The sequence below is a fragment of the Cyanistes caeruleus genome, chromosome 12 (genome assembly GCF_971803275.1).
Source record: "Cyanistes caeruleus chromosome 12, bCyaCae1.hap1.1, whole genome shotgun sequence".
NCBI classification, from domain to species: domain Eukaryota; kingdom Metazoa; phylum Chordata; class Aves; order Passeriformes; family Paridae; genus Cyanistes; species Cyanistes caeruleus.
This window is the reverse complement of record NC_141712.1, coordinates 871,526-893,953: the sequence shown is the minus strand read 5'-3', so window position 1 is coordinate 893,953 and position 22,428 is coordinate 871,526. Positions and strand designations below refer to the sequence as shown.

At 43.7% G+C, this 22,428-nt stretch overlaps 1 protein-coding gene across 7 annotated transcripts in view; it reads left to right on the top strand.

The window, feature by feature from the left end:
• The first annotated feature begins 284 nt into the window (after positions 1–284).
• Positions 285–22,428, top strand: part of CDH11 (cadherin 11) — an 82,544-nt gene continuing 60,400 nt past the window's right edge. Inside the window, exons 1-2 of one of the 7 annotated variants that reach the window (XM_086848273.1) lie at positions 285–413; positions 1,463–1,614. The gene's annotated coding sequence lies outside the window, so the exon portion shown is untranslated. Of the gene's footprint in view, positions 699–929; positions 1,145–1,462; positions 1,615–13,062; positions 13,390–22,428 lie in introns of those variants that run through there. The other 6 variants (XM_086848279.1, XM_086848280.1, XM_086848276.1 and 3 more) reach the window with 6 other exon arrangements.

Here is a 22,428-nt window from a genome sequence, read left to right as displayed (position 1 = left end):
AGCACTCAAAGATATGTGGATGTGGCATTTGAGGACAGCATGTAGTGGTGGATTTGGCAGTGCTGGGAGAGCAGTTGGACTTGATGGTTTTACAGGGCTTTTCTACTAAACAATTCTATGACTTTGTGCTCCACTGTGCTACGTTTAGCATCCCTTGGGCTCCTAAGGATGCATTGTTTATCAGCTTTCCTCCCTCCAAAGTCTTTGTTTGTACAGTGGCAGCTTTTGCGCCAATTTTTTTTTTTTTCCTTTGCCTGGAATTATTGGCAGAGCTAATTAACCACAGAATATAAAAGCCTTGTTCTCCAGGGCTGGGTGGTGAGGTCCCAGAGCAGCACCAGTGCTGCCTTGGGGCCTGGGGAACGAGCAGAGGGATGGGATGCCTGAGGGTGGGCAGAAATCTTCACAAAGAGGTACCAGGTTTATTCCAGCACTGAATGCAATCCTTATTCTGGAGGCCCCACGTGTTGCATCCTTCCTTGCCCTGCTCCACAGCCACCCGGGTGGCACCGGCTGCGCTCCCAGGCTCACACGGGTGGGGCACGATGGTGCTGCTGGGTCAGAGGGGGTTGGCAGGCTCCCCTGTGCCTGTGTGGGAGTGAGGGGCTGCGAGCTGCCGCGGGGTGTGGAGGGTGCACGGGCTGGGGGTGCTGCTCCCCGCGGTCACGGAGCTCAGCCACGGCTGGGAATCACTGCAGGTGAGGAGAACGGGGAGTGGGAGAGGGGCAACCGAGAAGGGGAGAGACCCAGAGACCCCCCTCCACCCCCAGGCCTGGCCTCAGCCTCTGGCTGTGAGCCAAGAGGCCAAGATTTTTCCACATTCAGAAATGCCTGAGGAACTTTCTCTTTTTTCTTTTTTGTCTTTTTTTTTTTTATTATTTTTTTTTTTATTTATTTTTTTTTTTTTTTTTATTCCTGGACAAATGTCTGCTCCTGACAGGAAACATGACTGGATTGAGTATAAAACGCTGGCGCTGTCCGTGCCGCCCAGCCGAGCCTGTGTCCCCAGGCACGGAGCTCTGGCGTGCCTCAGCCCAGCGGCCCCGGGCAGCCTGCAGAGGCCACAGGAGGGGAGCCCCAGCCCCTCGGGGCAGCTCGCCGCACCATGAGGGTCCCCGGCCCCCTCGCAGCCGTGACCGAGAGGGTGCGGAACGAGCCGCGGGGAGGGGACACCCGCCCCTGGCCGGGCACGGGGCCAGGGCTGCCCTGGGCTCCTTCCCCCGCCCGTTTCGCCCCTCAGGCCCAGGCGGTCCCCGCGGGCAGCGGCGCCGGGAGCGGGGCCCGGCGGGAGGGCAGGGCCGGGGGCTGCGCTCCCCCTGGGCTGGGGGGAAGGGACAGGAAAATCGAGACGAAGCAACAGCCTCCAGCTTTTCCCTTCCTCTAATCTTGCTTCACTCCCCTTGCTCCCTCTCCCTCCCTCTCCCCTTTCCCCTCCCTCCCTCTTTCTAATTCCTGCCACTAGCTCGGAGCCTCATTCAGCAGCCGCTGCCGCTGGAGTGTAATAGGCTGAAGATGCTGCCGAGCCCGCTCCGCGGCCACTTGTGAATGGGACTTGCCCGGTGTCCCCGCTCCGCAGGCGGCCGAGGGACGCTGCCAGCCCCGCCGGAGCCGCAGGTGAGCGGGGGGAGCCGGGGAGCGGCGGGGGCAGCGCTGCGAGCCCCGCGGGGAAGGGACCGGCACCGGCAAGGGAAGGGAAGCGGCGGGGCTGAGCGTGTGTCAGCTCGGGAAGGACGGGGGGAGCGGGGGGTGCTCGCGGGCCCCCCGAAGTTGGCGGGGCCGGGCAGTGTGCGGAGGGGAGCCGAGCGGGGCCGGGCGCTGTGCGGGCGCTGCGGCGGACGCGGGGGCCCCGGGGCGCGCTCGGCTCTCCGGAGGGAGAAGGAGAACGCTCCGGTACGCGCTGCTTTTCATTATTACTATTACTATTATTATTATTTTTATTATTTTAATTTTTTTTTTCCTCACTTCAGTTCTTGCTCGGGGGCGGGGAGGGGGAGGGCGAGCGTCTGGCCGTTTAAAAATGTTCCTCCGGAGAAGCGATGCTGAAAGCCCCGAACTGAAAATCTTTTACTTACGCCGTAGCTCCCAGGCACGAAATGGATATGCAGGAATTAGGAGTGCATGAAATGAAGAATACTCTAGCCAGAATGAAAAAGGCAAAGACTTTGATTTATATCCTTCCCCCCCCACCCCTTATTTATTTATTTAATTATTTTGCTGGCTTTCAAACGCATTACTATTCACAAGGTACCAAAATGGTATCTGTCTCTAACACGGGCTGGTCCAAAAAGCGTTAGACTCCTGGGTGATGCATGCATAAGCACATCCCCTAGGATGATAAAATAGATCAGGCTGCAGGTCCCCATAAATACCATTAAGTTTAGAATAAAAGTGCTTCCTGTGCAGCCCTTTGGGAGCACATATAGCAGTCTGACATCATGATACAAATGCCTTCACCTTCTATAGAAGTCCCCCTTTATTGTCTACTCTTTTAAATATTCATTTGGTGAGGAGAGAACCAGTATGTGCTGGGAGAGCTTCTTTGTACCGCTGCTACAAAGGACAGAGTAGCTGTGTAACACAGTATTTACCTACCCAGATATCTGTGACAAAGGAACCTCTTTAGCAAATGAGGTCACTAATTCAGAAATTGGCCCTTTATGAGGAGAATGCTCATTTCTTTTTCACGTTCCAATTACTAGCAACTCCCTGGAAAAGACTTTCTTCCTGTTGATTTGTGATGGTGATACGATAAGGTTTTCACAGACTCTGTGCCTCTCTATTAAGAAATTAAATGTTTTGAATTATTTAATAATGGAACTGTTGGATAAGAGAGGCACCACCGGGCTCAAGAGCAGGGAAGCAGCACTCAGGCGCTGCTGAATGTCCATCTCTTTTCCCCCTCCCTTGCTCTTCGTCTGCCTCAGTGTTTCCAAAGTCTGTATGGTTCTCCAGGTAAATACTTTGTTCTCTTTTTCCATGCTGGCTAACGGATTCCAATGAATAAATTGCCTTTCAGTGTAGAAGTCTTGCAATAATTAACCTGACATCTGCCTCAGCCAGGTCTGTCCATCGAGGTTTGGAGCACAAATCGATGCTTGTGTTCAGTCCTTTGGCTGGTTTTATAAGCAGATATGTGCAAGTCCATGGCAGGGAGCTGCAGATGCTGTCTCGGGAGCAGCAGATCCCTGGCAGAGCTGCACAGTTCCTGTGGCTGGGAGAGGGGCAGTGAGAGCAGGGGGAGATTGGGAGCAGGAGGTCTGCTCTGAGCTTCATGCCTTCACACACAAGGCATTCTTGGAGCATGTTTCTGAGTCCAGAAGAGGCTGTGCTCTAGAACACAGAAGTTCCTGGCTGTAGTTCAAAAGCAGTTCTCCTGCTTCTTGCAGAAGAACAAAATAAACTTACAGAACTAAGAACAAGATATTTAGTAAAAGAATTGGAAATCCTTTAGGAAAATTTTACCTGAAGGACATCTTTCTTTGACAGGCTCTTGTTCTTAGGCCCAGAAATAGGATTTTTTTTTCACCTCAGCCTTGTACATCAGAGAATGAGCATGGACAGAGAATGCTATTTATAGGCTTCACCACATCAGCTTTAACTTTGCTACAATTATAAGTGTTGCCTGTCCAAAGAAATCAGTAGGAACTAGATTACTTCATTAGCAGAAATGCTGCTACAATAGGACATGCCAGGGGATAACTCATAGCAATTTATCAGCAGCAGTTTCAGAGGAAAATATGTATAGAAATGGTTGATTGAGAGATAGGGCAGCTAAATTAATTTTTCTTCTGCATAAAAATATCAGGAAACTGCAAAGATTGGAGTGATTTCTGTGATTTATCAGATAAAATGCTTTAAAGTATATCATGTGATTTCAGCTTCAATTAATATGCTATTCTGACAACATCTGACATATTTAATTTAGTGTAAGGAACATATGTGAAGTTCAGAGTTACAGTAGACTGAGACAAACATTCTTATTTTCTGCAATTATTGTAACATAACAGCATAACTTGACAAACAAACCATTGAGTGATGAGAATTCCACAATAGAAGCTATTTCTAGCTCAGCCATTACAGAAATTTCAAGTCATCTCGCACAACTGGCATCTCTTCTTTTTGGTGAACCACCTAACTGAATTTTGAATTCATTTTGTGAGCTGGATGTTTAGCGAAATATTTTCAGTATGTGTGAAGCAGAGGTCTCATCTGGAATCAATTAATTTAAAACAGTTCAGCAACATACTTCCTGGACTTTGTATGTGTGTGTGAGAGAGTTCTTCTACAAGCATTTTAAGCTAAAATCTGTGTATAATTTCCTATGCCATGCCCATTTTTATGTTTTTAATGGCCCTTCAGCTTTCGTTGTTTCTTTGCTGGGGCCAAGCCAAGGTTTGTGGACAGAAATGGCGAGGTGGCCATTGATTTAAATGGAGACTGGGTCGGGCACTTTGGGTGAACTAAGAGGACTTTATGGACATTTTAGGCCATCTGTGTCTTTGTACGTCAGATACGCTCTTACAGGTCAAGGAGCACCGTACCCATCTGCTTAGTTACATACCGGGCACGGAGTAAAACCTTTTATGGTATTTTAGGAGGAAATGTAGCAGCCGTGCGTGGTGTTTGGGGCTGAGGTTTGGCCTGTGGGACGAGCGGGGCGCGGAGTGCGCTGTTAGCGGGGGAAGGGGCCGCTCGGCGGGGCTGCGCTGCGGCGGCCGGCCGGCAGGGGGCAGCGCTGCCCGCGGGATGCGGGGATGCGGGGCCGGAGCGTTCCCGGGGCCGGTTCTGTGGGAAAAGCCCGGAGCCCGGGGTTCCGCAGCCCTCCGGGCCTTGCACCGCCTCACCTGCGGCCGTGCGGCACCGTCTTGGCTCTGGCGGAGGATTTTTGGCATGCTGGAAGTGCGGCTTGTCTGCAGACAAGCTGACTCCACAGCTGGAGGCTGGGTGTGGAATAACAGCGCGGGCCCCTCTAGGAGGGGTTTTTGCTCGCTCCTTCCTCTGTTTTCAAAGGCAGCGTCGGTTCATGCCATGCCAAGAGTTTAAAAGCGGGAAAAAATGATACAGTGAAACAAAATGTATTTCTTTCAGTGACGTTATCGGGCTTGAGAGATCTTAGACATCCTTGATAGGAGAAAAAAAAAATCATATTAGGCCAAATTGGACTAATTTTATCTGTTCACATCCAGGTCAGTGAAGCTTACAGCTAAAGGAATGAGAAAAGCAGATTGGTCCAAATTACTTCCATATATCCTGCAGCACACTGGAACACAAAAGATGTTGCTGTTACTACCCACAAAATCAGTGAGTTGTCTGGGTTGGAATGGACCGTAAAGCTCATTTCCTTCCACCCCCTTCCACTATCCCAGGCTGCTCCAAAGCCCATCCATGCTGGATGCTGACCAGCAAGGATGTACGTGATCATATAGATTTGAAATGGTTGCAGGCATGGAAAGAGGCTTACTCCAGCTGCCTTCTTCTGATGTTCTTCTGGACATCCCCTTTGGGCTGTTCCTGCAGACTTGGTCTTTGATTTGACTCAGACCAACCACATTGCTGTGTATAAGAAGGATATACCATAACAGTGCAGAACTCGACAATATTGCTGCTGCAGCCAGAGAAGTTCATTCACACACCTCATCCAGTTGCCTACAACTGATGCCAAACCCAGGCAGCACTGTGCCATGCTACCTGTACAGTTTTCTATCTACGGCCTGAGAGAGGCTATTAATTAAGAATTATGTTGGTGGAACAACCCTTGGGGAGAGCATCAGTGGTTCCTGCACAGGCAAAAGGGCACGGGAGCCCTGTCAGTGCCCATCTTCTGTGCTGCAGGGCAGGGAACAGCTCTCTGCTGCTCCCTGTGCTCAGGCTGGGAGGGAACCTCGAGCTGCCAGTGCTGCTCAGGCGGTCCCGAGAAGGTCCCGCAGGGCTGGGACATCAGCTGGGACATCGGCGGTGCCTCGAGCCGGCCGGAATTAGAGACGAGTGAATGCAGCTCAGTGCTGAGCGGTGGCCGGGGGAAGGCGACATTGAGGCTCTTTTTGCCTGACAAAGGCATCGGGGCTCCTTCCTTCACTGCTTGGGTGGTGCCGTGGCTCGCAGGATCCCTGTCCCGCCGAGCTCTGCTGGCTCCACCAGCCATCATTTAGCTCCCCGGTTTGGAAGTGCTGGTTTAAGAGAATTCTAAGTGGGTTTTGTATGTGTGGTTGGTTTTTTTTCACTCCAAAATTTGGCAGTGAGTGAGAGACCTCTCCCTTCTGAATCAGGAAGAGTTCATCAGAATTCTTAATTGGAATGCAATGGCAGGCAGAGTTGGAATAGTAGAAATCAATGTAAATGGATTAAAAAAAAAAAGGACCAAGTAACCAAATGTAAAAAAGGAGCCAGGATTTTCCAGAGTGATTGGTGAACAGTGCAGCAAGAGGTTTCCAAATATAATTCATTATTATAATGATGTTTAATTGTTCATCAACAGGTAGACTGTAGCCACATTATAGATACACTGACAGAAATTGTGGATCATGGAACATGATAATGCAGACAAAATTGGACAGGACTTTGATATGTGAATGTCAGCTGTAGGAAATGTCTGTCTAGACATTAATTCTGGTTTTTTATTTTAAGGTTTCATTAAATGGTGTTGGTGCAGACTGACACTGTTGCCATGAGCCCCCAGTGATACTGCGAGGACACCTGCCTGTGCAGCGAAACACTGGAGAGATAAGCAGGAGGAATTTTATTCAAAAACCCTTGAAAACAGAGTTTTTGTGTTTGTGAGCTGCACAGCACCGAGCATTGAACTCCTCTGTCTTTGTATGATGTACCTGGTGCAGGTTTTCTTGTCCTATGAGCAAGGCCAGCTGGATCTCAGCCTGGCTGGGTCAGGTTTGTCCCTACGTCCTGTCCTCCAAACCAGGACCGGCGGTGAATCAGTGCTGTGCCCTCTCACTGGGGCTCCCTCCCAGTGAGCCCCTCATCGCTCAGTCTGTGCTACCCTGGGAAACCAAAAACTTCCTTAGCTCCCTGCCAGTCCTACTGAAGGGCTGCTGCTTCTGCACACGTTTTAGTGCTCTTTCTTTTACATCAGATATTCCAAGGCAGGGAGTCACACTTAAGGTTAAACTGCTGCCATATAAACTCTGGTTCAACATAATTTTGATCCCAGTGAGGCTGCTGATATATACTTTTAAATAAAATCAAACTTCAGAAACACATTAATTGGTCTCAGTGGTTAAGTTAAATAGTTAAATACATGCATACATATCATTCTGCCAAGGCTAAGTCATTAGTTCAGTGGAAAGCAGAAATGATGGCTCTGTTGGAATCAGGAGACTAAACCCTATTTTCCTTAATGCTAACTGTTTTATTAATACATGCATGTGTCGGCATTAAGTCATAAATTTAAATGGTCTGCCCCTTCTTGATTTAAAGTAATTATCTCACAGATCTTGGCTGCTGAGTGAATAACTCTCTTACTCCTTTCATCTTTTATCAACTAAGTTTTTAGTTTTTTTATGTGTATAGACATTGCAAGGCAAACAAAAGAAATAGAGTTTATGCAAAGTTGGCTGGCATTTAAACCAAAAATAAATGTATTTTCATTGCCCAAGCAAAATACCTGTAATTATGCCAGCCCCCAAACAAGGGTTTCCAGACCTTTATAGTCACAGACCTGCCTGCACCTTATGTGCATTTTGTACACTCCATTTATAGAAGTGACTGGAAAACTTTGATGGAAGCAACAAGTAAAATTTGCAACCTCAAGGAAAATACAATTCAAAAAGTTTATCCGTAATTTTTGGACATAGTTTAATTTGATAGAGATCCTGAGGCAAATACAGGACTTTGAATGGCATTTAGAAATTAAGAAAAGTCTCATTAGAATAGAAAACACAGTTGAAATGTTGGGATTCAAGTCTAGGATTCAACCTCACCCTCCTCAGAGCAGTGCTCCCTTCAGAGACCTGACCACACACTGGTGCAGTTGAGGATTTCTCAGCATCACTCAGCTCATGGTAGATCACCACTGAAGACAAGGTTTAGTGCATGTCTTGCTTTCATAGCACTTCCTGATCAGGCAGGGATGGCTTTGAGCTGTTTTCCAGGAAGGAACAATCTTAGAGCAACTGAATGCTGCCAGGTGAATTCAGCACGTCCAGATCACTGATCAGACCTTCCCATTGCATATTGCACGAGCCACAGGGATCAGCAGCCTGGTGGAACTGAGAATTACTCCAGCATTTATCCAGTGCACACAGACAACAGGTATTTTTTATAATAATGGCTCCTTCCCATTCTCTTTCATTATATTTTTCTTGCAATTGAAATTCCAGAGATCTTCAATATTTCACATTAGTGAAAAGTCTCTGTTCATTCAGTTTCAAACTCAATTTCTCCAAATGTAAGAGGTTCAAAAATTTTGAAAAGCAGCTGAATAATAATTTTACTTGGGGTCTGATTCAAATAGGAAATTTGGTCCAGTGCTGATTGTTGCCTTTTTATTTGTTACTGTTCCAATTATAGCTGGTATATCTGGGAGAATATGGCTGATTAGTATGCATTTCAATTCTTTTTAGCACAGGGACAATTTCCATAGCATTTCTTTTTCTAAAGCAAGAAGAAAACAGCGCAGGCAGTGGCATTTGCATGCAAACAATTTGTCATTTACATAAAAAAGGGCTGATTAGGTAGCAGTACATGTGGCTGTAGGTCAGACAGGATGGTCATAATTGTTCTTTCTGTCCTTAAAATTATGAATCTTGTAATATTTATATGAAAAAAATTAATAGTCATAAATTCATTATGTTTCAAGTGTTGAGTTACAAATCCTCTTAGCGATCTCTGGTTTTCTGTGGTGCTTTGGCTACAGCCCTGTAAGTGAAACTGGTTTTAGTTGATCCCTTCCTCGGTGCTGCAGGTCACAGTCCACTGCCCTGGACAAACAAAACTGATTTGGAGCATTCTGAGCTAATTGGGGCATCTGCATGACCTGGCTGACAACAAACTATGTACAACAGCTGAGACTGATGTCTCTGTGCCCTTGGAATCCTGCCTGTGCTCCTGGGCTTGCCTTAGGTTCTCAGGTTCCTACACTTCAGCTGCAGTTCACTCACCTTGCTGAGGTGTGGATGAGATTCCTTGCCCCTCAGTTTGTCAGATCCTTCTCTCCCTGTGCAGCTCCAAATCTCCAAATTCAGTGAACATTTCAACCCCAGACTTGCTCACTTTGCAGTGCAGACTTTGCTCTGCTCTCCCATACCCTTACATTTAGCAGGTAAAGCAACCTCTTCTGACCATTCTTTTTTTTTATTTTCGTATTTCTCCTTTACTCAGCCAGCTCCACTTCTGTTCAAAAGTGGAAACATTCTTCTTAGCTTCTTTGGGTCAGGCTTATCCCACATTTGCCTTCTCCTCTGACTCTTGCTACTTCCTGAATTAAGCAAGGTTTCCATGTCCAGCCTGCAGGGCAATCACACTCCTCACTACAAGCTTGGAGCTGATGTCCAGTGACTTTCTGCTGACATTATTTCACTTTTTTGATCCAACAGCAAAAACTCATTTGTCTGTGTGTTTTTCTCAGTAGATATCAAAGTGCTGGGAGGAGCTAAAATTAATTCTTGGTACATTCAATTACTTCAATAATTATTTACTTCATAACAAAGAAAACCCCATGTTTAAATGAGGCAAGAGAAATCTGAGAAATACCTGAGCACTCTTCTGAAAGAGGAAGTGGGAAACAGCCCTGCTGCATCAACAGAGAAGTGCAATGTGCAGCTATAACATGGTACCTGGACATGATGAAATCCATGGAAAAGGTAGCACGAGGATTCACTCCAGGCTGCAGGGATGTGCTGTCATTCTGGAGCATCACAAATTACCTAGGGGCTGCTGGCTTGGGCTTTAAAGGAGCAGTCAAAACACATGAGGAAAATCAAAAGTCTAATTGCTGATTTATTTTTTCCTCATGGCATGGACTTGACATTGAATTCCACCTTGTTGTGCCCTTCAGTGTGGATTTGTACTTTTGGAAGGCACAGGGAATGTGCCTTGGTTAATACATGCTCAGAACTTTGTTACTGTGGTTAGCAGCCTTTTTAAATGATTTTTACTAGCAGGCAAGTTTCAGCTGTTTATCTGATGTTTGCACTTTCCTGGTTAAATTCAGACTGGTGAACCTGATCTAAAGCAGACAAGTGCTGGAGTTCATGGGGTTATTCCTTGGGATTATTGAGCAACACCCTTGATGTGACATTTCTGTCACATCAAGAAAATGTGGAGTTTTGGTAGTTACACTGAATGTGCGTTTGAGTTTAGATTGAGTCATGCATCACACGGCTCAGCCAGGTTTTGATCCTGCCAGTTGTTAGGAATGCTGTCAATGCTCCATCAAGTGGATGAAATTGCACTAATATGTGTTTAATTATCCAATCAAGTTGAACACCAAATGAGTTGGGTTGAAATAACCAAGTCTGCAGAGGAAGCCGGCTCTCAGATTTACCAAGATTTGCAGTTGCTCCTTGTCATGACCTTGGCTTTTTTGGGATGAGCTGGAGGTCAGGGAGAGTGCTTCTGGAATTTCTGCTTTCCTGGCATCCTAAGGGCACTGACCAGACTGTGCACATCTCCCATCCCTGATGCACTGGATGCAATTCTGAATTTTGCTCAAAGAGCTGTGAAATACTGCTTGTGACTATCCCCACAAACAGTCTGGGAAACAGCTCAGCCTTTATGGTATTTCCCTTCAGAAATTACTAACCAGCAAGTTATTTCTTGGAAGTCGTGTGTTTTAGGCAAACTACCAAAACTCAGGGCTTTTTATTTCTATTTACTTTTTGTTCCCCCAAAATTCACACAAGGTCATTGATACTTTTTTAAGAAAATAATGTAAATTAAATTAATGAATACAAAAGGCTTCTCCATTGGTATTTAGTCATTTTGCCTACTGAAGAAGGAGAATGTTTTTGCCCACAGGTATCTCCCATCTGGAAATCACATCCTTTTTACTAGAAATGAAATAATTCAAAATAAACTGGAGTAAAGCTTATTTTTTAACTGTTTCCATGTTCTTTAAAGTATACTGTATTTAATCCATAAGTGCTTTGGGCATTTTATTACTTTAATGAATGCTAATTGCTTGTTGAATTTGAGATTAGCAGCTCCTCCTTTAACACTTTTCACTGGTGTTACCAGGGGTGTTTGCTCAAAGAGGAAGGTTTCCCATTTCTCATGTTAGTTATATATGCAGATCCTTTGGCTTTATGGAAAATGTATAAAATTATGTCTACATTGACTTCTTTTCTCATTCTTACCAATTCATTATACACATTTCCTCTCTGGGCTTTACAGAAGGCCCCAAGTTTTATTTTCCAACAAATCAGAAACATCCCAACTTATTAATAAATTATCAAGCATTTTAATGTAAATACATGAATTTCCATCTACATCCTCATGCCCCAAAATAATTTGCTTGTTATCTTGGGGAAGGCAGGCATGCTCATTATGCTTTTTGCAGCCTGTATCCCTGTGAATTGAGATGTCACTCTGCATGACAGGGATCCTTTCCCCAGCTGTGCTGTGAAGGACAGATGCCTTTCTGCTGTGAATGAGACCAGAAAAAGTCCTGTTGCAGAACTGTTTTTGCCACATCTCAGTAGTCTGGTGAGGTCATTTTCATAATCCATGGAACTGCTGCTAAAATTAGGGGTGTATCCATGGCTGTGTTTTTGGAGCTGTGCAGAGAACTGAGAGATCGCTATATATTAATTATGCCTTCTAATTATGTCTTTTTAGAACCCTCCTCATGTCCCAAAAGAATCTTAGAATGAATGAAGAGGAGCCTAATTCCTCATTTATGCGGAGGAATTCTCTCCGTAATCATATTCAGAAAGGCAAATCAGCTGAGAGCACAATGTCTGCATTGACTTTAGTTTCTGGTTTTCTGCAGGCACCACGACCAGGGCTTTGACTTGGTCATGACACAGATTAATTCATCCAGGTGCTTGTCTGTGAGGAGAGGGAATGCTTAAATCTACTTGATTTTGCTATTTGAGGAGTACTTTCACCCGACTAGAGGAGTCCCACTGGAGTGTGCCCACTTCCATTTCTTTTGAGGGAAATAGTTGGGAAGCAGGAACATTATGAAATCTCTTGTGCTGCCAAGGCAAACCCCTTTGTTTCTCAGCAGTGTTGTTATGTCTCAGTGTCGTGCCATCTAAAGAGCAGCTCCCAAAAATGCTTTTAGGACAGGTTGACTTGACTAGGAAATAATTTTAGCTTGTTTAGAAGAGGTTCAGCCTTTCAGTGAACATCCCATCAAGTGTGGTAGCGGGCTCCTCCTGGACCTGCCCTGCCTCCTCCTGGAGCAGCATTCCCAAATGGTGCAGTGGGGCTCACTTGGCCAGAGTGCTGCCTGCACTCTGCTGCTGCTGCCAAAAGGGTTAAAGCCCGTGTGGGCCACTTATCTGTGAGGAGCTTCAAACAGCCCAATGCACATCAAAAAGGGACTGCAGCGACTCCTTGATTAAAGCTCAGGTAATTGAATTATTTGCCTTCATGAATCAAGGGGTCCTTGAACAAGCTCGGGATGCCTGGATATTAGAATATGGGAAATTTATTGTTTCACTCCTTCTAATGTTCCAACATCAAAGAGAGCCTGTTCCTATAAACAAAGCAGTGGGAAGTCAAAGAATTCAAGGAGAAGCTATGTGGAGAGACTCCGTTTTCTAAGGTCTTTTTGAGCTGGAAATTAAGATGATTCTTGCGGGGTGAGATATTTACCGCTGCGATCCTTTGTGTCTGTTTTATGTAAGAAAACATCTGTCCCACGCTAAATGCTCCCGCTGCCGGACAGCCACTTAGTTGTCGTTGTTTCCCCTGATCCTCAGTTTTGGGCGATGTTTCGCATTTTGGGTTGCAAATGTGTCTGTGCCAAGTTCTGAGTAGCTCTCTGGCCACGTCACACTTTGAGATTTTAATTAGCACGGTGTAATTAGACTGGGCATCCTTGTGCGGGGGCGGCGGCTCCCGCAGCATCCCGGCCAAAAGCCGGGATAAATTCCGGGAGGGGAGGGAAGCTCGGGCTCAGTCCGAGCGCTCCCGGTGCCTCTCACAGCGGCAGCGATATTCACAATTAATCAGGCGAAATGGATTGGCATTTTTAAACCCCAGCCGTAGCAGAGAAGCGTGTGCTGCCACCAGAATGGATCCTCTGCCCGCAAAACTAAATGTCGCTTTATTTCTAGGAGAGATGAATTCTTTTGTCTCTTTCCCTTCTCTTTTCATTTTTACATTCTCTTTTCTCGGTCTGCCAAATTTTCTTTCGCAGCCGGGGCCTGACCCCTGTTGTTTCCTTGTTCATGGAGCAAACACAAAATACTAGAATTTCTTCTGGTAAGTGCCAGCCTTGGTGTGTGTCTTGTGTGTTTATGTGCTACGTCATTTCTGCATAAAAGCTCTCTCCTTGCCTGTGCTGCCCTGGTTTTGGATGTGGTTTTGGATGCATTTAATTCGCAACCTGCACCAGTCCTGTGCGTGAAGCTGCTGCTGAAGGCAGGGAGATGTCTCTGTGCTTCCTCATGTCTCAGCAGGAGCCAAAATAAATTAGTCGGAGACAAATAAGCAGAGAGAGGAAACAAATGCAGTCACTGCATGCAGTGACAAATTTTTCTGAGAGTGAGATAAAAGTTACCTAAATAGAAAACAGTGGCTCATTCCACCTGCTCGTATTTACCTGTGAGATAAGAGCCACAAGTTTCTAACAATGCAGGTCCTTTTGCAAATGAAATTTTTTTCTTTAAAAATGCAATGGAAATATTTTAGAGGAAGGGCTGCAAAATATGATAAATAAACTACTTAATTATTTTATACAGCATAGTGAATAATTAAGATAGCAATGCAGTATTCTGCAGCACCTTGGTGAGGAGCTCTGAGGAGTATTTTGTTTAAAATGGTGAGAGGATGTTTGGAAAGATGTTCCTCTGCTTGGTGTAAAGAAGGCATAGCCTTCACCTGTTGATTAATTGTAGAACAGCTCTATCAGATCTGTTCATATCAGGTCCCTGCAGATGACGGAATTTAATCAAGTGAACTCCATTTCAGAGACATTCCAAATTCCTACAACAAACCCAAGCAACTGTTATTGGAAGAATGTTTCATTTGAAACTTTTGAAACTGTTGAGTCCCATTTTTCAGTTTCTTTAATTTGGACAGGGAACTTTTAAGCCCAAAAGACCTTGCTTTTAATTTCCATGAACTAAACGTGGTCAATTTATTACCAGGTGAAAATCTAATTCCTTATTTTCGGAGAAGTCATTCACAGAGAGGTGATTTCTCACCTTTTGCTTAAGGGGAAGTTGCTTGGTTAGGATTTCCAGTAGCATCCAAGATAGCCAGGCAGGATTGCCAAAAAGTTTTCCAGTCCAGGTTGGATGGGGTTTGGAGAAACCTGATCTTGTGGAAGATGTCCCTGCCCATGGCAGGGGGTCATTTTTAGGATCCTTTCTACCCAAACCCTTCCATGATCCTGCACGAGAACATGAGCCCCTCCTGGGTGTCAGTCACAGAGTTCTGTGAGTTCCTGGTGCAAACAGGAGTTCCTGGCAGCCTCAGTGTGTGCCCCAGAGCTCAGCAGCTCCGTGGGCAGTGGGTGATGCAGCCATTACCAGAGGAGGAGGAATTGATTAGCAATAACACACTTCATTAACGCTGCACTTTCTCAATCATTGTAATTGTGGCACTTCCCCCAAAATATCAAGTGGAGCAGGTTTTGTTTCAACCAAATCAATCTAATGTGTTAGAATTTACATAATTTCCTCTCATTTCGTTTATGGAGCAGCAGGAATTTTAATTTGCATTGTCTGTATAGACTATAATCAAAGTGTTAAGAGCACAAGGTTTATTCATTATGTATGGCATGTGGTGACAAATTTGCATAATGGGCCACATCTTGCTGAAATGTTCTTTCTTTCCCCACACCCACCTTGGCAATTTCATCTATAACTGATTTTCTATAAACTTGGTAATTCAATTACGCAAGACTTCGAGTCCCTTGGAATATTTAGTGGGGAGAAGTACCCCTATAAAAATTAAAAACTGGATAAAATATCATACTGAAGGATGAGAAGGGCTAAGGGAAAGCCTTGAAACCTGGGCTGTGTTCCTTGATTTAGGGGGAAAGCTGGTATAAACCCATTGTTGCTTTTGCTGTAGAGTGAAGGTGAACATTGAGAGGATGAATGGAAAGGTGCCTTTTATGTTTGTTTAGTGGAAATTCCCACATAGACTCTCTCCTATGGAAATTTTCAGGACTAAGTTAGGGATTAACTTAATTAAGGTGCTGTAAATGAAAACCTCCATCATAGACTATTGTCTGCCCATGCCAACATTTGCTTTATGAAGTATTTAGCACAATTTAATTTTTTTAATAGAAAATTATTATATTTTAGTGCATAGAGAAAAAAATGTGGGGGCTAAAAATATTATCTAAATGAGGGATGTAATGCATCCTTTGATTTGGCTATCCAGGCCCTCCGTGGAACATCTCAGAGCACAAGATTTATGATCTAGATCTTCAGTTGGTGAGTTTTGGATGTGGCACAGTTTCATTCTCTCTTTTGCTGCCCAAGGATAGTCAGACTAAAATGTAAAAATTTACACTTATTTTTATTTTATCCAGCTATCTTACAATCCAACAGTATAAACAATATCTTCCATGTACTAACATGAACAGAAATTCAGGTAGTACAGGATTCATCTGCCTTGATAAAAGCAAAACTCCTGACAGAAATACAGAACATCTTTAGATGTTGACAGCCATGCTCTTTGTAAGAGAGTACATGGGCAGGTGTTTCAGTCTCTTTAGAAAACATTCATATAGATAATTTTATTAATAACTCCTTGAATCCCTCATCTGAGGTGAAGAGTTTAAAACTCCCAAAGTGCATTGTATTATTTTAGCTAAGAAAAGGGGCTGTGGGTGTAGTACATGCATGATGACTTGTGTTTGCAAGTTATGCAAGGAGAGGAGCAGACACAAATCTGACATTTGTGAATCTTTCAATCTCTGCTTGAAACTGGAATAAAACTTTGACAAGGCTGTTGGCACCCAAAGTCTGCCAAAAGGCGTTTGAACAGAGTTCAGTCGCTGTGGATGCAAAAACTGCACACAGGAAAGGCAAGTGAGCACTCTGAGCTCACATTACCAAGGTTTTAAGATTAATGGCTACAGAGAGGGTTGCTCAGTTGGTTTAGAGAGGTGCAGGAGACAAATGTAAAGCCACTTAGCCTTTGAGAGAGAAAGAAAATCCCAGGAAAGGGGAGTCTCATTTTGCATGGGGCTCAACAACTACAAGGTCTTGTTAAGGTGATGAAGCTGTGACACCCTCAAGCCCTAACAGTGGTCACTTTTTTTTCTCAGCTTTTTACAGAAGTTGCTGCATGTGCTGCATGGTCTTTGGAAAGGCCATCTCCCTCTGCTCTCCACCTCCTCTGGCAAGATCTCTTTTGCCTACTTTCCATCTTTTTACTTGTTTTCCTACCATTTTTCCATGACTATTAAATGCTGTTTAAAAATCTGAAAGGATCTCCCAAGGTTCACAGAGAGAGACACATAGAAAGGGCAGGTCAGTCTTGGTTGTCTCCTTGCCCAGCCTTATTCTGAGGCTTAAACAATGTGTGTGCTCAGGGTTCATGTCCTTAGAGTGCTCTTGGATGAGCTGCAGAGGTGGGGGTGAGAGAACGTGTACAGGTTTTTTAATTGTTTCCCCTTTATACCCATTATGGACAGCTGCAGGCACCCCAAACTGATCCTGGGAGCTTTGCAGAATATTCTTGTCAAATTGAAATCTCTCTTGAACTACATCAGGTTCTGGAATCTGCTCAAGCATCAGAACATCTTGCTGGTGATTAAGCACCAGCTGAAAAACACCCACAAATTGAAGTGTCCCCTGAGCCCCTCCTGCGAGAAGCCAGCCTGTCCAGGTGACCGTTGCTGTTTCCAAGATGCCAAGAAAAAACAGGGAAAAGTTGAAACATGTGAAGATATATTAGGGGCAATACCAGTTCATCCCATACAAGGATGTGCCCTCTCTGGGAGCTGCAGCTGGAGGCTGGGGGAACCAGGAGCAGCTCTGTATTTGTAGTAGTAACACAGGGAATTGAATCTGGGGGAACCAGGAGCACTCCTGTATTTGTATTAACACAGGGAATGAAAGCAGCCAGGTCCATTTGGGTAATGTCAGTCTGCAGCAGCACCTCTGAACTGGCTTTGTCCTGCTCTTTCTAGGGGAATCAGAGCTGCTGAAATCTGAGCACTGCACTTAGCCTGCTACTGCCATGAGAATAAAATGCAATAGTCAGGCAATATATCTCAACCCAGCTCAGCAGCTCCTGGCTGCTGCAGGTGCTATCGCTCCCAGCCTGCTCCCTGCAATTTCAGATACAGTTTTTCTTGTCCATGACTTCAGCAGCTGTCATGTAGATCAGGCTCCAGCCCAAATCTCTGTCTGTGGTACTCTTTGTGAATAAGAAAAATGTGTTTTACAACTCAGTGTGAGAGATGAAAGCGAAATCAGATAAAGTTAAAATGCTTTACAAGTTTAGCAAGTTGTCTCTTGAAATGGCTGCAGAACTTGGGCAGACGCTAAAATAGAATGTACATAAATCAGTTGAAACAACAGGAATTTGTTGTAAGTGCTGTTATGTATTATTAAATGGGACCACTTTTATTTTTGCAAAAGGCGATAGCTAATCCAATTAGAGAAGTGCCTAGATTAGGGTACTTAAAAGTACCTAAAAGTACCTCCTTTCTAACCCAGGGGTGGGGGAGTGGGGAGAGTCTGGCACCCAGACAGGAGAGCAGGGGGATGGTTCATCTGTAAATCAGATGTGGTTTGGACAGGGCTTAGACAGGCTCAGGTCACTCTCTGGGGTTGTTTTTAAGTTTCTACTCTTCTTCTCTTGGAACAGGGAATTATTATATATTTTTAAATTAGTATCATCCAGGGCATCCATTGCAAACATATTCCTCTTTCAGAGCCTGTGCTTGATTTCTCAAGCTCTGTTCTTATGGCACTTTAGGTTTTTCCTCTTCTAGTGCACATCTGGAATTTCCTACACTCAAACCTGTATGCTGCTTACATATGATGGCGTTTTAGGAGTTTCATCTTTTCAATGTCCTTCTTTGCCTGCCTGAGTCAAAGTCTAGAAATTCCAGGTGTTCCTTTTTTATTCAGCAGAGCATAGAGGTAATTTCTTTGATAATTTACATGCTAAGACAGAAGTGAAAGTAGAAATTCCTTGTTTTAAGTGCCATTATTTATAGAGTGCTTTGAAACTCTTAAAAACATTGGTGTTGATAGCTTTCAAAGAAAATAGATCTACTGCAAATAGACAAAACATTCCACTAATGGTTCTTTCTCTCCTTGATCCTGTTTCAATCCAGGGACTGTACAAAAAATCCGGTAGGTTTTGACCTATTAAAACCTATTTAATAGGTTTTTGGAAACTTAGTTTTAAATCAGGGAAAGATCAGCAACATGACACTGCCGGCTTGAGAAAAAAAATGAGATGTCTTGTACCTGAAATAAGTGCTACAAGTCTTTGTGAGGCAATGGCTGTATTTTTTCCCCTGCATGATTAGATTTTATAAATATCCTGCCGTGTTCAGGTGTGCTCTCATCTGCCCATCAGCAGTGCAGGGCTGCGCTCCCCTCGCAGCTGACAAGCAGCCAGCAGCTGTTAATGACAGCACTGGGATTTTTGGCACCTTTTTTACACCGCACTGACTCCGTGCTCACATGGTAATTATCTCTCGGCTCTGCTCTGTTACACTGAGCACAGCGTGTGCATCACCGCTCCTTCCAGAAATTTCCCAAGAATTTCTTATGATTTGTTTGGAAAAGGACCCTTCACTCCAAATGTGATTCATGCGGGGGTATTACCAATAGCTGTTCCTTGTTCCTCTTTTCTGAAATGCTTTCAGTGAATTTTGGGCAGGTTATGGCATTGGGATAGGGGATGATAAGCAGCTTTGTATATTCTTGGATATCAAAGGAGTCCTGGCACATATTTGTGTGGAAGACATCAGAACTTTTGAGGATGGTTAATAGGGTTAAATGCAGGGAAAGGTAAGGTCATGGAGGTGTACCTAAAATCTTTATTTCATGTAAAGTTTGTCCCTGCACTAAGCTCTCCATCGTAAGAGCTGAAATATAAAATAAACTGAGCGGTGCCAGAGGCAAGAAGAACATGGATCCTCTTTGCTCCACATGCACTCTGTCAGATAAAAGACAGATATAAATTAATTCTTATTTATAAATTTTCATCCCAATGTTGCTTCATCTTTCACCTTTTCAGTGCCTGGATCTTTTAACTTATGTCTCTACTGCCTGTTTTTCAATATCCTCATACCATGGATTCCCTTTTCACATTCTTGATTTCTTTCAGCTCTGTGAGATTCTTCCTGCTGAGCTGGCTCAGGTCTGAGGGTTCACAGTGCCACATGCAGTGGATTCCCAGCCTCACTTCAGGTTTTCCAGCACACTTACTCCAGGGATCCCCCTTTTGCTCTCCTTCCATTGTTGGGTTTGCATTTCTTTTCTTTCTATTTTTTTTTTCTTTAACTGTGATTCTAATTATTTCAAGCATAATTACATACTTCAACATTTTGAGAGTTACAAATGTTGTACAGAACACTAGAACAGCCAGTTTAAATCCTCAGAACCAAAAGGTGTCAGCAGACTTTTGAAGAGGCTGTAGATTGCCCAAGGCAGCTGTGTGAGGAGTGTTGGATTTCTGCTGCCACAACCCTTGGGTGGCACCAGCCAAAGCGCTCATCAGAGGAATTTCTCCAGTTTCTTCTGAGGAATGATCAAAGTGAAGTCACCACAGCTCAGGTGCACAAGCTTTAATTACCTGAACCAGCACTGTCCCATCCAAAGCAGGCTGTCCTGAGCCCCACCTGAAATAACATCCTGGGTGAGTTGTTCTGTCTGAAGTCACTTGGAGGAAACACCACTGGAATGGAGACCTTTGAGTGAAGGAATACCAAAACTTGTCTTAAAAGATTCTGATAAAAGAATCAGATGAAGAGTGGAATTAATTTTTTATAATTACTCTTTTCAGATTTATTTGTGATCCTTTGGATCAGAGAAGGCAAATTCTATTTGCAGTGTTTTTTCCGTATAAAATATCTGTTGTGCTCTTTCAGATGAAATATTTCATGTTTGTTAAATTCTCAAAGAGCCTGGGAAAACCAAGGGGTGTATATTGGATTAATGGACCTCTAGTGAAATCCATAGTCTTGTCCTTACCATTTGAAAATACATTTTGTAAAAATTCTTCAAAGTGTATCTGTTCACAAGATGTTCCCTGTTTTCATTTGTTCTTTTCTGACTACTTCAATATGACTATTTCAGTTTTGATTACGTGTTTCTTCATTTTAAATAGAGGAAATGTAAAGATTTTATTCCTGTAGTATAATGTTCCTTGAGAAAGTATGAGAGTACGACAGAATGAGACAAAATTAAGATAAAACTCTGTAATAATATCTCAAGGAATCATTAAGGTCTTCAAAAGAAAGAACATTAAATTAATACAGGGTAGTAATTTATTTCAAGTATTTTCTTCAGATACTATGGTGTAGAATTTCAATATTTAATTTTCTTATTCTTGAACTGTTATTATTTTCTCCATTTTCTTTTAGGATAACATTTTCAGTTATCTATTTCACTCATAAATTTAATAGTTGCAATCCTTTATGCAGAAAAGAAAGGACATTTACTACCTTGAAGCGATGGTTTCTCAGATGCTAAAACAGGCAAAACTCATAAAGCGACAGACTTGCTGTAATTTTAGTTACTTATTTCCTGGAAGAAGAAAACCTTGAATTTTTAATTCAGAGGAAAATTAATTCCATCCCTTAGTATTCTTAGTAAATGACTCATGTAACAGTTTTCAGGCAGTAGCAAATCTGTCTTTGGGTAAGACAGAAGATTGAACTTGAGAGGAACTGCTGGCGCCCACATGGTGTCACTTGGACTCAGCTGACACCACTTGCCAAATTTATTTCTTTGTCTGCCTCTTGTTTCTCTGTAGGAGAATATGTGGGTATCTTGGAAGGCGTATGGAGCATGGAATGTGCATGCACTGATGGGAGAGCCTTTTCCTGGTGGAGCAGCAGTAGGTAGCTCTGTTCAGAGAGATGGGAACAGGGAACATCCACTAGCATAGACTCATGGAGCAAGTCAGAGGTCTGAAACTGTTCCTTTTTTAATATTATGATTTGTAATTAGTTTTAGGACAGTGGCAGGAAACGAAATTCTTTTCAAATGCAGATATTATCTCTTAAAGAAATTTACTCTCACCAAACCGTCTGCTCCAGGTTTGGAGGGTCTTTTGTACTTCAAACTTTAAAAAGAAAAAAAAGTTCTCATGAAGAAGATGTGTTTTGGGTCCTGTTCTGCAGCAGAAAGTGTTTGATGATAGAGTTCTGCCAGGATAGCTGTATCAACAATGCTCCTTATTTTCAGCACAGTGTGTGCTGGCAAAGAAATGCTTTTATCTGTTCGTGGATAAAATTCATATGGCAGAAATGGCTCAGGTTCTGCTAGCTGAAAAACTTTTCAGGTTTTTGTCTTACACTGTCAGGAGGGGCTGAGGCATCTCTGATGTAGGCTAGACCCAAATTTTCAGGCAGCCAGAGAAAGTGAGACATTGCTAATTTAGACATCTCAGAAGTTTCTGCTTTTTTTTTAGACATTATTTCTAGAGTCGCAGTTTTAAAGAAACACTGTTATCAGCAACACATAGAGGTGTCAGTGCAAATGGATTTAAGGTCTTGTAAAAACTGACAGAAAGGATTGATAGACTGTATGGTTAATGTCACATTTGCTAATCTAGAGACATCTGAGTAAAAAATGTGGGTTTTTTTCCTACCACTGTGGATTCTTTTAGTGACTTGTTTTATGGCCTTTATACAGGGCCATCCCAGGTGGCTGTGCCCATCTCTTGGAATATGTTTGCACATGGTTTTAGAAATCTAGAGGCTTTAGGGAGATAGGTCCTTCTGTCAAACCAGGAAGTTTCCAGTCTAAGTAATCTAAAACAGATTAAGACTTCTTTTACATAGAAGTTTGCTAACCCAAAAACCTGTGGATGTTAACAGTGACCAGCAGTGCCCTTTAGTTCAGAACCTGCAGGAGCTGTAGCTCACTACCTACATCATTATTAAATTAGCAAAATGAAGCACTTAGTTTGGAAATGCAGCTAATCCATTGCTGGTGAACAGCGTGTAGTTCATGCACAGTGCGACCCAATCCCCCGCACAAAGCTCCATTTCCATTTTCCTCTCTATAAGCTTATAAATGCAGAATGTATTCACACCAGGCCAGAGGTGTTTTTCTGAAGGCAGGATTGTTTATGAAGAGGTAG